The following is a 14,484-nucleotide window of genomic DNA, read 5'->3' as shown; positions in this document are numbered from 1 at the left end:
CCTTGCAATAGCCAGCTTGGGGAGCACTGTCTGAGGATGCAGAAATATTTTTTGTCAGGTCTTTCCAATCCACACTGCTCCCTGACTATGGTTCTTAAAACCTATTTTTGAAAAAAAAAATTATTGGAATATAGTTGATTTACAGTGTTGTGTTAGTTTCAGGTGTACAGAAAAGTGAAACAGTTATACATATACATATACGCACTTTTCTTTGTTTTGTTTTTGTTTGGGTTTTTTTTTTTTGCTGCACACGGGCCTCTCACTGTTGTAGCCTCTCCTGTTGTGGAGCACAGGCTCCGGACGCACAGGCTCAGTGGCCATGGCTCACGGGCCCAGCCGCTCCGCGGCATGTGAGATCTTCCCAGACTGGGGCACAAACCCGTGTCCCCTGCATTGGCAGGCAGACTCTCAACAATGCGCCACCAGGGAAGCCCCACTTGTATTTTTTTTTAGAGTCATTTCCAAATAGCCCATTACAGAGTATTGAGTGGAGTTCCCTGTGCTAATAAGAAGAGCAGGTTCTTATTAGTTACCTATTTTATGTAGAGTAGTGTGTATATTTCAGTCCCAATCTCCCATTTTAACCTCCCCTCCACAATCCCTTGGTAACCCTAAGTTTGTTTTCTACATCCGTGCCTCTACTTCTAAAACCTGTCTATTTTAACCAACTACCACTCATTGCTTACTGTCTCTGGCTTCATGTACTTGATAATAAATCTACTTCTTGTTCTATCCTGGATGACATGTCCCAAGGACTGAGATAATATCTTATTCTACATAACTTGTCCTTGATATTGTCTATCTTGGGGTCTTCATCTATGTCCCAAAGAAGACAGTCACACTCTGTCTTCTAGTACTACTAACAATACCACATTTTAGGGCATGAATTTGACCCAATGCACTGAACTATCCCTTTAGAAGCTGTATGCAACCTGTCACTGGGTTTTAGCACGGGGTAGAACTCAGATTAGTGTTCATATTTAAACAAATCTACTTGACCAGAAACCTTTTGTCTCACCATTTATTTTATTACACAAGTAACTTCTGTCTTTGCATCTATGATATAAATATTTTTAATTTCCTAAATTATCTGAAAAATTATTTAGAGCTTCTGTTTCAGTAGGCATTGGAATTGCTGTGTTATGACTATTTCATTATTTTATTTCCAAATGTTAAATCAGGCTTCAAGCTTTGGCCAAGAGTAGACAGGAAAGGGTTTAAAAAGAAATGAAGAGTGGGAAAGACTTCTGATGCAAGGGAGACATAATAAAGATTTGATTTTGAATCAGTAATTTATAATAAAGGTTTGATTTTGAATCAATAATTTATGTCATTGCAAAATAGCTCCCTGGTAAAATTCCATTCTTTGGTATCATTAAGTCCAGAAATGAACAATCAAAATATGCAGTGCTCTTCTTCATTTTCTAAAAACAAACCTATATCTAGATGAGAGGAGAATTCATTTCATCACTCAGGCTCTGGACTTACGACTCCAAGTCCTGTCTTCTTTCAACCATACCTGCTAGGTTTCTGTCTAACTTCTTGAGCATGAGGTAATGGCTTCAGCTTTCATCCCCTTCCTCAGTATATAGCTTAGTGACTATGAGTAAGGGATCTAAAACTTGAGAACTTGGGCTCAAATCTTGACTCTAAAATTTACTTGTTGAGTACTCTTGAGCATGTTATCTGTTTTTGCTTCAGTTTTCTCATCTATAAAATAGAGATAACATTACTTCTCTCAGCGAGTTACTATGAGGGTTAAAAGAAAATTCATACAATGAAAGAATTTATCAGTTCTTGGAACACAATAAATACCAGAAATAAATGTTAGCCATTATCAAGGGCCCCTCATTTTATGGATAATATAGATTAGTTTATATAGGTCTAATATTTACATATACATAAACATTTTGTACCTATATGTGTGTGTACGTTCTTCTTAGAAATTGAGCAGTCAACATTCACATCTAAAAGTATGTGCTCTGTGAAATGTAGATCTCCTGTGTACAGACACAGTGCTATATTATCTATTAGATAAGAGATATCTGTGATATCTAATAGATAACACAGTTATGTATTGCTACATAATTAAGAAGTCCAAACTTAGTGTTGAAACAAAAAAAAATTTTAATACGTGCCCAGATTCTGTGGGTCAGCAATTCAAACAGTACACAGAGGAGATGGCTTGTCTCTACTCCATGACTGATGTCTGAAACCTCAGCTCATGAGGATTGAAATGGCTGGGGCTGGAATCATCTAGACAATTTTAATTCCCATTTCTGGCCCTTGAGATGGGATGACTTGAAGACTGGGCCCAACAAGGACTGTTGACTGGAGTGCCTATAGTTGGCTGCCCATGTGGCTTGGACTTCTCATAACGTGGTAGTTAGGATTCAAGATAGAGTATCCCAAGAATGAGTGTCCAGGGTTCAAGCATTCCACGAGAATCATGCAAAAGCTGCATGACCTTTTATGACCTAGTCTTAGATGTTACATAGCATCACTTTCATTATATACTATTGCAGGCATTGGAGACCTTTTTCCATAAAGTGTCAGACAGTCAATATTTTAGGCTTTACAAGCCATACAATTTCTTTTGCAACTACTTAGCTCTGCTGCTGTGATGTGAAAACAGACACAAACAATACATATACTAAGGAACATGGCTGTGTTCCAATAAAGCTTCATTTATAAAAGCCAGTAGAGGCCTAGATTTGGCCCACCAGCCATAATTTACTGACCCCTGCTCTATTGTTTGTTAGGATTTGGGAGCCAAAATGTTCGTCAGTATTTACTGCTTTGCTAGTCCATTTAAGAAAATGGACTACTGATAAAATAGCTTCAGACACAATATGGCATTTTATGATTTAGCATAAAATCTGAGAAATATAGAGGTTATCTGAAGCCTGCAATGGTAAAGTTCCCTCTGCTATTGAAGTTATTGTCTTTAAACAAATATTCTACATCAGTAATGCTATATATATATATGATATTCAGGTTAATTTCCTATTCTGTCTAAGGAAGTAATTGGTTGGTTGGTATGAGAGATGGTGTGGCTTCCAAAGGTGAAAAGTATTATTTTGTTGTAATTTCCGGCTGCCTAGGGATGGGAGAGGCCCAGGACACTGTAGTCAGTATATTATGTGGAGCAGGTTATATTGTGGTTTATTCATGAACTTTTACATGTTTATTTTCTATGCAAGTTTATGTGCTCCTTTTTGAGTTTTGGTAGATAAGTGTTTTGTAACCTTCGAATACTTGGAGTTATATATATATATATATAACTTTTATATATACATATTTTAACGTAGTAGTTAAAGCAGTGGAGAGTGTACTGTAGTCTACCTAGGTTCAAATTCTGGCTTTACCCTATGACTTCCCTGTGGCTTCCTCTGCTCACCTATTAAAAAGGAGTATAATAAGACTGCTGTGGTGAGTTATATACTAAGTGCTATTTAAGCATTTGCTATAATGATTATGTATACTCGAAGGCAAGGAACTTGCCCCTTGATCGTGTCTGTATTCCTAGTGCTTAAGAATTTCTAGTGCTTTCCTAGTGCACTGTCTTAGGATAGAGATAGCTCAGTATAGTTCTTCTCACTATAAAGTACTGTTATGTTGAAAGTCTTTGCTTGTGCACTAATAATCTATGACATATCTGCTGAGGACAAGGAAACAAATAGTTTTAAAACGGCAATGGATTACAAAAGATTGTATGATGTAAAGCCTTTATTATGTAATTATAAAACTAACAAATGATCATGGTAGAAAATTTGAAAAACTCCTAGACAAAATAGAGATCAATAAAATTTGGAGTAACTTTCAGAATGTAGAGTTGTCCATGAATATTAGTGCTTTCACATTTTCCAGGACTTTAAGTAGACTCTGCTTCTTAAGAGTCTATTCATGATATCTTATTTTAATGATGTTTTCATCATGGGGACACACACACACAGAAATCTGCTAAAAAAAGAAAGACATGTAAATCACTGATGTTTCAGATAGCCACATGAAATAAAGTGAGAAAGGTCAACAAGCTGAAAGAATGTGCAGTAGCATCTCCTTAATTGCTTACAGAATTCTGATAATTACCTCTTTCTGGATAAAGTAATTAATGGGGAATCTAATTCAAGAAAAATGTATGAACTTCAAGCCGTCTCGAAGCCAAGTATTTCTTTTCACAGGAGGTTACTTTCCACGGCTGTGCTTCCTTATTACCTGACAGGGAAAGAGTATTGTATGGCAAAGGATCTTCCTGAAAGAGGGTGCTTCCCACACTGATTGTCATAAACGACTTCGGAATTACTGTTGCTGTATTACCAAAATCTTAAACTAGGATATTTTGGACAAATGTGGTCCTTAGTTAATTTTTAGAGCTACAGTCAGATGGCTCTGCAATAGCAATTGTCTGGCTATTCTTCACAGTGATCACAATATGGTAATGACCTTGAGGTATCACTAAAAAGCAGGAAGGTGGGAGTCTTCCTTTTGTTCCAGAGTGAAATGTGAGTTGGAGTTGGAGTTGGAAAAGAGGCCGACAACCAAGTGATACAGAAGGAAATGTGAGGTCATTAGTGAAAAACCAGGTTTAAGTTAAGGTGAAGAGGCATAAGGAAATGGTCAGCTGTTACAGCATTACAAAGATCATCAAGAAGCAAATCCATGAATGTGGTTTGTATTGCAATCTGCTGAAAAAGAGACAAATATCCTGGCCTGGCCTTCATGGAGATTATATTTTATTGATTCTGATAATAGATTATTGTTGAAAAGGGCCTCCTATAAATTATAACCATGCAAAGGCAGCAAGATAATTTTTTTTCTTTATGTATGTGTTTCTCATTCCTACTCACTTCTCTCTTAGGGGAAGAGAAAATCACAAAACACAAAAATGTCAAATCTCAGCTATTCATTTTCAAAATATTTTTTTTCCAAATTCCAATGGAGGCAATAGGTTAACGGTTAAGATTTGTAAGGCTCAAAAAGCTAGATTTTTACAAAGTGCAGCCAAATTTTATTCCATAAATAATAGCTTTGGAAAGAATATGTGATGATGCAAAGTTGGAAAAAGCTGGTTTTTCTTCCGTAAATGATTTCACCATGTTGGGAGAATAGGCAGAGAAGAAATCAAAGTAATAAAACATGGGGTGAGTTTTTCTGATACGGGACTCTACTGCTTTAAAATAGACTAGATAATCCTAGGGATAATCTGAGGTAGAACAGACCAATGCCTCATTTCCAATCTGGTACCCTGGAAGAAAACAGTGTATTTCCTTTGAGGTCTTGAGAGGTTTTTCTTCTTCTTTGTTTTGGTTTTGGTTCATTTTGTAATCAACCCTATTAAGGTATCATTTACATACAATATAATGCAGACATTTTTAATCAACGGTTCAGTGACTTTTAATTAATGTATACATTTGTATAACTACCACTCCCATAAAGATGGATAACAATTCTAAAACCCTAGAAAGTTTCCTCCTAGGCTTTTGCAAATGTATCCCCATCTCCCAACCCAAGGCAACCACGGATCTGTTTTTTATCATTAGAGATGAATTTTGCCCAGTTTAGAATTTCATGTAAGTTGAATAATACAGTAGGTGCCCTTTTGATCTGGCTTCACTTGCTCAGCATATGGTTTTTGAGAGTCATTCATGTTGGGATGTTTTAAACCAGGACTTTAGCCTGGGTGGCAATGTTGTCTGAAGGCACCTATAGGTACATCTGAGTCTCTGGCATTGTCACTGTCTGTTCTTGGCTCAGTATTTTCAACTTTACTAAGAAGCACAAGGTTGAAGTAAGGAAGATCATTGTCAGTATAATGGAGGTGAAGTGGGTTCTGTTATATAATATTCTCAGCATAAATTGACCTGCTTGGAATCATCGTGTTGATAATCGACAAAGATACTCTTCCTCCAAAAACTTTGATACTATAAAACTTCTAAAGGACGCTGTCCTAGGACTCTTTTAGTTTTCATTTTTTGGGAAATATTTCCGGAAAATTCAGATGCTCACAACCTGAAAGAAGCAGTTATTCACCTGAAGGCTAGCTCTGCTAAAGTTCAGTTGTCCGACCTTTACATGCTGATAGAACCCAAGTAGCCTTGCAAAACAATGCTCTCTTATTGGACATGAGCATATAGATTAAGTTGGACGTGTATATGCAATAGAGTGAAAAAAACAAAGAATCTTTGAGTTTCCCTTGCTGGGTTTTTTTTATTTTTTCACTTAAGTTTCTATAGCATATGCTAATAGTTTAGGGTAACCTCAGGTTAATTTTAGGTCCACTCTTTATGTAAATGTTGAAGTACTCCACACCCACCTTTTTTCTACCTTCCTTCTTTTCTTCCGTCTTTCCTTTCTAACTTCGTATAATCCATTATACTTAATCCTGCATTTGTTGAGGTGGCAAGTACTGTAGGAAAATTGAAAGAAGTGTGAAATTTTGCTGTTCAGAATGCATGTTGACCAAATTCTATATTGAGAAAAGGTCTGAATTTACCCACAGTAACCGTTTCTCAGCGTCTCTGAATAAAGGCCATAGAAACTGGGCTATATATAATATCCTGACAGGTATGTAGAATTCATAGCAATTGCCCTCAAAGAGCTTACCTAGCATAGATGCATACGAATGTATTTAATGATTGCTTTATTGGCAGCAGTGCCAACATACACAGTCTGTTTTGTTTTATATCATTATCATTACCTGCTGTTTACCACCTGTATACATTGCTAATGGTGTGGTTTCTATGGCTTGTGAATTTCATGGCCAAATAATATGTAATTTATTGCACACTTTAGTGTAGAAGATGGAGACTCCATAAATTTTCGTGTGCTCTTTGCCCCTTTGGAATGTATTACACTGAGATCAGGCAAAGTAATAAATTTATTTCAAATGTGCGTGATAGCTAAACATCAATTAGGACTGATGGGCAATATTTCACCTTCCAGCAACATAACAGTTTTTAAAGACTAAGCCATTGAACGTGGAGTTCCTGAACATGGGACTCAGTTCACTGGGATCCCTTCTTAGAAAAATAAAGGAAAACTTGAATTGGATATGTGTGGCTTATTCGAGTAGTAACTAATCAGCTACATCTTTGTTAACTTAGTTTGTCACAATCGTTTGGTATTTTATTAACTCTCTTGCCCTTCTTCCCGACTCTCACGAGAATGGATCATGAGTATCTTAAAACATACTAAGTCGTCTTCCATCCCTGTTAATCTAACTACAAAAGCACACTTTCCTTATCCAATGTAACATACTGTCTTTTAGAGTAGCTGTGGTTTTAATTCTCTACAAAATTAAAACCAGCAAAGAGAAACATTTTCAAGGAGCCAGCACATTGTAGAGCTTTAAGAAGAAGACTTCAGAATTAAGGGCAACTATATCATTTTATAGTTAAAGCACCTGAGGCCTAATGTAGGAAGGTAACCATCGAGGTCAGGGAAAGGGGTTGAAGATCAGGTTTCAAGCTGAGAAGGAGTCTACAGGGACTCAATCTGAGCAGGTCAAAAACTGAAATGAGACCACGAATGTTCTGGGAAGGCTGGCATCTGGCCTCAAGTGTGGGATTCAGACAGGGAGTGGGCCCGGGGGGAACTGAGCTTCTGCAGGAGGCAGAGAAGTCCACCTTATCTCCAGAAAGTGCCACTGACATCAGGGAGTTGAGGGGAAAGAGCAGTGAATTCCAGTCCACCTGAGAAAGCAGGTCAATCTGATTAACTCTGAATTTAGGCTTATTTCAGATAGTTCTTGAGAAGGAACTTGGACAAGAGTAGGTCCCGCACAGCCTCTTTAAATCCATGCCCAGTATTTTCTGTTGGAGCTGCTTAAACCCTCCAAGTGACTCCAGTATTTTAATTTCACTCTATATTTAATTCTGACAGTTCTATGATTGATTATTTAATGGGCAAATAAGTAGGGTCACAAAAGAGTGTGAATGTATTTTACAGGATGAGGATGGGCAGAGTGGAACAGTCTGGAATAGGACACCAATAGAAAGGGATCTTGGTAAATAAGAACGTCTATTAGAAATGGAGAGGAATTCTCAAGGAAATTAGTGCCTGACACCACGCCCTTCTCTCTGCATGTTTAGAAGCTAGTTTCTAATTTTATTTTCATAGGAGATGTCCCTGTAATGAATTGTCTTTTACCTCCACACTACTTATCACATGGAAATATTGTGAAGTTTGTCTGAGAGAAAGTATTAGAATTTGTCTTGGAAGCAGCTATAAACATTTCCTGGAACAATCTAAGGGAAAGTATGAAGGGTGATTTTTTCCATAAATTAAATCAACTTTAAAAGGTGCATTTGGAGAGTCAGAGAGTACTAATATTGTTAGAAAGAAAGGTTTAAAAGCTGGTTAAACCTAATTTTTAAAAAATCCATATGTACCACATTGTAAAAAGGAGAAGGGAGACGGCATTCATGATTACTGCGCTGGCAGGGTAGGGGGCAGTTGCATGCTGGGGGTGGCTCTCGTACTGGCTCTTCCACTCTTCACACTTATGCTCGGCCAGAGCCAGGGACCGCTGAGGGAGATCAGAGGAGAGGGTGGTGCCTTGGGGGTTCCAGGGAGTTGTGCAGCTGGCTCCCTTGCCACCCAGACTGCCCCAGGGTTCCCAGCCCCAAGGATTATGGAGCATCCCCACACCTGTTTGCTCTGCAGTTGCTGTTCTGCACGCATTTTCTCCTCCAGCACTTTCTGCAGTGTCTCCTTGGCCTTCTGCTCATAGCTGTTTTTCTGGTCTTCCATCTGTAATAGCAACTTATTCATTCCCCAAGAAGTGTACTTCTGTAAATTTGAGGCAATTCAACAAATACACATTGACCTACTGTGTGCTAAAGCCTAAGCAGGGATACAGAAATGAAAAGAAATTGGTCCTTGCCCACAGGGCAGAGATGTCAGTAATCTGGTGGACCTTCTTCCAGGCTGGAGGCAGGCAGGGAGAGTCCCTCAGGTGATGTGAGAGGTGAGTGGGGATAAAAAACTGCCCTGGGCATGCCGGGCATTCTCCCCTAGGCCTTCCACAGGCATTTGAAATCCGACATTTCCAAAGGGAAATCATCTTTCTAAACCTGCTCCTATCTCAGTGGCCAGCATCACCACCCACCCAGTCTCCCAAACCCTAAACCAGGGAATCATCCTTGATTTCTCTCTCACCTTCTTCAAGGAATCAGTTCATCATCAAGCTTTGTCAAGTCAACGTCTTTAACAGCTCATTACCTGTATCCTCTATCCCTACTGCCTCCTCCTTAGTTCAGACTCTAGTAACACTATTATATGGATTATATAGAGACTATGTATTATCTTCATGCCTTGCCTCCCTTCAAACCCTTTTCAGTCCTGCAGCTAGAGGGTTCTTTCTAAAACTTAAATCTGATCACATCACAACCTGCTTAAATCTCTCAGTGGTTCTCAGTGTTCTAAGAATCAGGTCCAAACTCCTTGGCATGGTTCCTACTTACAAGCCCAGACTTTCATCTCATGCTGCCTCCATGCAAGCTGAACTGCTTGTAGGTCCCCTAAGCACTGTGCTTTTCAGCCTCTGCCTTTGCCCATAAAGCTTCTTCTGCTTAGAGTATCGTGACCCACACTTTTCACCTGGTTAACTTCTACCCATGTTCAAGATTCAGCCCTAGAATCATAAATTCTGATAAACTTGGCCAACCATACCTACCCCCCGACTCTTTATGGATTAGGCAGTTTTACTGGTGTTCACATAGTATCTATATTTCTAATCTATTGACTCATCTGGATCCTTTAAGGGATTGTAAACTCCTTTGAGGCAGGGAGCATTTTTAAAAAAATAAAATTATTTTTGTAGGCTTGGGGATCTGAACAATATTCAGTAAAGTCAAGTTTTAAAAATTAATACATTTGTATTTTTAGAATTTCTCCTGGCTTCAAGGTCAAAAAGAAAAAGACACAAGAGCAGCTTTGCAAATTCACTGGGGGTCTTGCCTTTCCAGTGCTTTTCATTTTTACGCCCTGTGATTTTGGGGAAAGCAGGAGCCTTTTACTGTCGATTCTGGGTTACCCAACTGGGTAAGAGATAGTGTAGATAATGCAAATTTAGAGTTCAATATCAAATCTTTTCCATTTAGCTTTGGAGTCATCTGAAAATTTGGATTTAAATGTTGAGTGGGTCTTATGTTCTTGGAATTGTCATTAGAAACCAGATACAGGAGTTACTGGTTGAGATCATACATGGTTATGTCCAGGTTATTGGACTTAACCATGCTGGTCACTGACCAGCTTTATCCCCCATTGAAAACGAGTAGACTGGCATTCTGGATTATATGTCAGTCTCTTATGAGCTTGGTTGGCATTACTGAAAAAATAAAAGTTGTGGATCCGCAAACCCATAGACTATATAGACTATGTTCCCCTGCAGAATTCTAACTACATGGCCACCTTATCTTCCTACCATCAAGTGGGAGCAGTCTGGCCGGTCCATCTCGTTCTCTTGACTTATCTCCCCACCTGTCAGAAATCTATCACTTCTCGAGTGTGAAAACTGACTTTTTTCTATCTCATATAATCCAAGATCAGGCCAATCAAGAGATTGTACTGGTAAACTCCTATTCAATCCTTCCAGACCCCGCTAAAGTGGTCCCTTTCCTTTGGAGTCTACCCTATACCACCTCAGGCAGAAGAATTGCTCCCTTCTCTTTTCTCTGTGTCACTTTGTAGAAAGTGCTGTTACAGCTTTAGCACACTGCAGTAGAGTTATTTATGACCTGTCTCTCTCTTCCTGCTGCTATTGGAACTCCTAAAGACAAAGGACCCTACCTCTGTCCCTGTAGCACCCAAGCCAGCACACAGTTGGAACTTATCAGATGTCTGTTGAATAAACAAGTGAGACAACTCAGTTTAGTTCAGCACCGGAAACCACCTAGCATGCACAGCTGTGTGTCTCAGGCTCCTACTCAGCTATGAAAACAACTTCCTTAACCAGCAGGAGCCCTGAACATAAACACCTAAATCCGGATACAGTGACCGACATGAAGAGGGAGGGCTGAGCCTAGGAGTCTCTTTGACATCACTGCAAACTTCTTAGTTTTGTCCCACGTCCTCCCATCCCATCTCTCTGTCTAAGCACAGCCATCTACGTGGTAAGGTCAGATGTTCACGGAGGCTGGGAGGTTGGGTGTTCTCTCTGTGCACCCGGGGCTTTCTGCTCCAGTGGCATCAAACTGCTTATGCTCCCTGAACATTAAAGTCTAGGGGTTTCAATGTGGGGTCCAAGGACCCCTGGGAATCCAGGATCTGCAAGGTCTTCCCTTTTCCAACTACATTTCTGTGTGAGGCTGGATTTTCCTCATATGCTTCAACCAAAACAATGTATTAACAACAGACTGAATGCAGACGCAAATATGAGAATCTAGCTGTCTTCCGTTCAGACATTAAAAAGATTTGCCAGCTTGGTGCTTTGCGACCACCTAGAGGAGTGGGATAAGGAGGGAGGGAGGAAGGCACAAGAGGGAGGGGATATGGGGATATATGTATGCATATAGCTGATTCACTTTGTTATACAGCAGAAAATAATACAACACTGTAATTATACTCCAATAAAGATGTTAAAAAAAAAACAAAAAACAAAACCAAACAAAAATTTGAAAAAGCATAAAACAATGCCACTCCTCTCACTATTTTTTTAAAAAATACTTATTTTTCACAAAAATATATAATTTAGGTTCACATGTAATCTATTTACTATTGTTATTTTAAAATTAATACATATTTTAAGATTCCTGTTTTCATTTCAAAGTGGTAAATATAAAAAGTTCTTTGGATTTTAATAATTTTTTTAAAGAGTATAAAGGGGTCCTGAGATTAAAAAGCTGGAGACCCACTGCATTAGCCTATATCATGCCTCTGGTTCTTTGCCTATGCTGTATCCCCTGCCCAGAATATAGTTCCTGTTTCCACATTTGCCTGGAAAATACTAATATAACTATAAATATTGCCCTAGTTCTCCCCTTCTGTGGAGTCATTCATTCCTCCTTGTATTCTACTATATTCTGAAAACATTTATTTCTCACATCTCTGCGTTGTTTAGGCATCTGTCTCCCTGACAAAACTGCAAGCTCTCTAGCATCAGGAACCCTGTCTAATTAGTCTCATTTTCAGTGCTCAGTGTAGAGACCATGACTTATGAATATTTGTTGAATGAATGGACTAAAATCAAGAGGTTTGAATTTTAGTTCCAGTTCTGCCTCTGACTAGCAGTGTGACTGTGGACTAGTCACCTGACCTCCCTGACACTCAGTTTCCTCACTGGCAAAATGAGAAAATTAGCTAATCTCCAAGGTCCCTTCCCGCTTTGACATTCACATCTGGGCTGACTAGTAGGTGTAGGATGACTTGGAATAAATATTGGTGTGAATCCCATATGAAAATAGTTGCATTTATCACAGTCAGTAATATTAACTGAATTGGGACCGTCCTTTCTTTCTTCCAACAAATTAAAGAATGGAAACTCTTGCCTCTTTTGGTTCTGGGTCTTCCATGGGTGTGTCCTCAGCTGACCACCCTGGATTGAGCCAAGCTTTCCCGTATATTTACTGTGACATGTTTGACCTCTAGGTCTTAGCACCATCCCCCACCTTCGGCCTCTTCAGTAGCGAAAAAGCCCCTTCTCTTTTTTTTTTTTTTTTTTTTTTTTTTACTTTTTATTTTATATTGGAGTATACCCGATTAACAATGTTGTGATAGTTTCAGATGCACAGCAAAGGGACTCGGCTATACATATGCATGTACCCATTCTCCCCCAAACTCCCCTCCCATCCAGGCTGCCACATAACATTGAGCAGAGTCCCCTGTGCTATATAGTAGGTCCACTGGTTATCCATTTTTTTTAAGTTTATTTATTTATTTTTTTAATTAGTTTCTGCTTTATAACAAAGTGAATCAGTCATACATATACATCTGTTCCCACATCCCTTCCCTCATGCATCTCCCTCCCTCCCACCCTCCCCATCCCACCCCTCCAGGCGGTCACAAAGCACCGAGCTGATCTCCCTGTGCTCTGCGGCTGCTTCCCACTATCTATCTACCTTACGTTTGGTAGTGTACATATGTCCATGCCTCTCTTTCGCCTTGTCACAGCCCACCCTTCCCCCTCCCCATATCCTCAAGTCCATTCTCAAGTAGGTCTGCGTCTTCATTCCCGTTTTGCCCCTAGGTTCTTCATGACATTTTTTTTTTAAATTCCGTATATATGTGTTAGCATATGGTATTTGTCTTTCTCTTTCTGACTAACTTCACTCTGTATGACAGACTCTAGGTCTATCCACCTCATTACAAATAGCTCAGTTTCGTTTCTTTTTATGGCTGAGTAATATTCCATTGTATATATGTGCCACATCTTCTTTATCCATTCATCCGATGATGGACACTTAGGTTGTTTCCAGCTCCGGGCTATTGTGAATAGAGCTGCAATGAACATTTTGGTACATGTCTCTTTTGGAATTATGGTTTTCTCAGGGTATATGCCCAGTAGTGGGATTGCTGGGTCATATGGTAGTTCTATTTGTAGTTTTTTAAGGAACCTCCATACCGTTCTCCATAGTGGCTGTACCAATTCACATTCCCACCAGCAGTGCAAGAGTGTTCCCTTTTCTCCACACCCTCTCCAGCATTTATTGTTTCTAGATTTCTTGATGATGGCCATTCTGACTGGTGTGAGATGATATCTCATTGTAGTTTTGATTTGCATTTCTCTAATGATTAATGATGTTGAGCATTCTTTCATGTGTTTGTTGGCAGTCTGTATATCTTCTTTGGAGAAATGCCTATTTAAGTCTTCTGCCCATTTTTGGATTGGGTTGTCTGTTTTTTTGCTATTGAGCTGCATGAGCTGTTTATAAATTTTGGAGATTAATCCTTTGTCAGTTGCTTCATTTGCAAATATTTTCTCCCATTCTGAGGGTTGTCTTTTGGTCTTCTTTATGGTTTCCTTTGCTGTGCAAAAGCTTTGAAGTTTCATTAGGTCCCATTTGTTTATCTTTGTTTTTATTTCCATTTCTCTAGGAGGTGGGTCCAAAAGGATCTTGCTGTGATTTATGTCATAGAGTGTTCTACCTATGAGACACTGATGAAAGAAATTAAAGATGATACAAATAGATGGAGAGATATACCATGCTCCTGGATTGGAAGAATCAATATTGTGAAAATGACTCTACTACCGAAAGCAATCTACAGATTCAATGCAATCCCTATCAAACTACCAATGGCATTTTTCACAGAACTAGAACAAAAAATTTCAAAATTTGTTTGGAAAAACAAAAGGCCCCGAATAGCTAAAGCAATCTTGAGAACGAAAAACGGAGCTGGAGGAATCAGGCTCCCTGACTTCAGACTATACTACAAAGCTACAGTAATTAAGACAGTCTGGTACTGGCATAAAAACAGAAAGATAGATCAGTGGATCAGGATAGAAAGCCCAGAGATAAACCCACGCACATATGGCCAACTTAT

The sequence above is a fragment of the Mesoplodon bidens genome, assembly GCF_964165515.1.
Source record: "Mesoplodon bidens genome assembly, contig: HAP1_SCAFFOLD_447, whole genome shotgun sequence".
Classification (NCBI taxonomy): domain Eukaryota; kingdom Metazoa; phylum Chordata; class Mammalia; order Artiodactyla; family Ziphiidae; genus Mesoplodon; species Mesoplodon bidens.
This window is presented reverse-complemented; position numbering follows the sequence as displayed.